Genomic DNA, 1508 nt, shown 5'->3' with positions numbered 1-1508 from the left:
TAATGTTTATCAATAAGAAAGCGGCGAACTGGCAGAACCGTTAGCATGCCGGGCGATTTGCCTGGCGGCAATTCGTCAGTCCTTACGTTCTGAGTTCAAATTCCTCCGAGGTCGATTTTTCCTTTCATCTTTTCGGAGTCGATAAATTAAGTATCAGTTACGCACTGAGGTCGATGTACTTGACTAGTCCTCTCCCCTAAAATTGCAGGCCTTGTGCTTCCAGCAGAAAGGATTATTATTATTATTATTATTATTATTATTATTATTATTATTGTTATTAAGGCGGTGAGCTGGCAGAATCGTTAGCACGCCTGGCAAAATACTTAGCGGTATTTCGTCCGTCGTTACGTTCTGAGTTCAAATTCCGCTGACGTCGACCTTACCTTTCATCCTTTCGAGGTCGATAACATAAGTACCAGTCAAGCACAGGGGTCGATGTAATCGACTTACCACCTAAATTGCTGGCCTTGCGTCAAAATTTGAAACCAATATTTATCAATAGAAAAACAAATTACATGGCAATTAAATAAATAAACATTCTGCATGTAGAAATCTAGTGTGCACTTTTGTGTGAGTGTGTGTTTATATATACGTATGTATGTTTACATCTATCTATCAATATGTATGTATGTATGCATGTATGTATGTATGTATGTCTACATATATGTGTGTCTGCATACACACATACATATATGAAAATTAAATTGAAGAATTTTTTATTTCTTTTTGCCCACATTGGGCTAAACATAGAGGGGACACACAAGGACACATAAAGGGATTAAGTCGATTACATCGACCCCAGTGCGTAACTGGTACTTAATTTATCGACCCCGAAAGGATGAAAGGCAAAGTCGACCTCGGCGGAATTTGAACTCAGAACGTAACGGCAGACGAAATACCGCTGAACATTTCGCCCGGCGTGCTAACGTTTCTGCCAGCTCGCCGCCTTGAAGAATTAAAGTGGAGTATGCGATCCACTTGCGCGCTCGAACTTTTGATCATGTGTTATGCTTTGCAGTACATATATATTCCACACACACACACACACACACACACACACACACACACGGGGATTATGTGAATGCGTGTGTGTAGCTACCAGGTGTTTGTTTACTTTCTCTCTAAGCAAAGGTGATTGTAATGAATCAAGAATTTCTCTTGCATTTGGTAGACGAGTATCGTCTTTGCTGTCCAATTTACTGACACTGACCACTCGGAGTTGTTTCTCTTAGTTCATTCATGTTTTCATAACATACACAGGAACATATACAACACACACACACACACACACACACACACACACACACACACACACGTACTCGCTTACATATATACGTATGTATGTATGTATGTATGTATGTATGTATGCATGCATGCATGCATGTATGTATGTATGAATGTATGTATGCATACACACACACACACACACACACACACATATACACACACAATACAGACTTACTTTGTATATACAAAGTAAGTCTGTATTGTGTGTGTATGCATATATA

The 1508-nt window shown here is 39.4% G+C and overlaps 1 protein-coding gene across 1 annotated transcript in view; it reads left to right on the top strand.

The window, feature by feature from the left end:
• Positions 1-1508, top strand: part of LOC106877725 (inverted formin-2) — a 177980-nt gene that overhangs the window by 924 nt on the left and 175548 nt on the right. The window lies entirely within an intron of this gene.

The sequence above is a fragment of the Octopus bimaculoides genome, chromosome 13 (assembly GCF_001194135.2).
Source record: "Octopus bimaculoides isolate UCB-OBI-ISO-001 chromosome 13, ASM119413v2, whole genome shotgun sequence".
NCBI classification, from domain to species: Eukaryota; Metazoa; Mollusca; class Cephalopoda; order Octopoda; family Octopodidae; genus Octopus; species Octopus bimaculoides.
Note: the sequence above shows the minus strand (reverse complement) of the source record. Positions and strands in the feature narration are given on the sequence as shown.